Here is a 730-nt window from a genome sequence, read left to right on the forward strand (position 1 = left end):
ATCATTGTATTAATGGCATCTGAGGAGATTAAATTATAAAGTGGCAGAACGATCGTTTTCTTCAGAGAACAGCCAATAAGTGAAAACTGATATTGCAGGGGACATCATGTAGTTACGATAATCGAAAGGGAAAAAGTGGTATATTATGTAGGATTGTAGAAAGGGAATTAAAGAAAAATGGCACAATTAATTAATGTCACACTTGTGACAGAGAACAGGATTGGTCTGGACAGAAAACAGAAGATTATATGGAGTAGAAAGTAGCAGATGTAGGTTAGCAATGATTACTATGAATCATAAATGAGGAAGAAATTCACACAATTTTAAAGGGAATAAGGAGAAATAACGGTCTTAAAGTCAAAGAAAGGAATACAAACAAATAGTGATTGCATGGCAAATGGAATGAAACAGGGAATGAAACATGAAATGAATGACTGTAGAGCATGAGGGATCACTGATGAGGTCTGTGGTAGCAAGAACACCAGAAAGATCCAACCCTCATGCCCTTTCCTTGAAGACAGGTCAGTAATTCACTTACTGAAAACCTTGGATTAATGGTTTAGTATTAGATTAAATTAGCATAGTTGTATATATTATATGCGCTAGAAGATATAAGGGTAATACATACCATTTAAGGGCCAAGGGAAAGGAACTTTGCAGTGTAATTTTCTCGTGGAATACGGTAAGATAGAGAGTAACGAGATAATGAGCATTAGACCCAGAGTAAAGT

The sequence above is a fragment of the Arachis ipaensis genome, chromosome B02, assembly GCF_000816755.2.
Source record: "Arachis ipaensis cultivar K30076 chromosome B02, Araip1.1, whole genome shotgun sequence".
In the NCBI taxonomy this organism is placed as follows: Eukaryota; Viridiplantae; Streptophyta; class Magnoliopsida; order Fabales; family Fabaceae; genus Arachis; species Arachis ipaensis.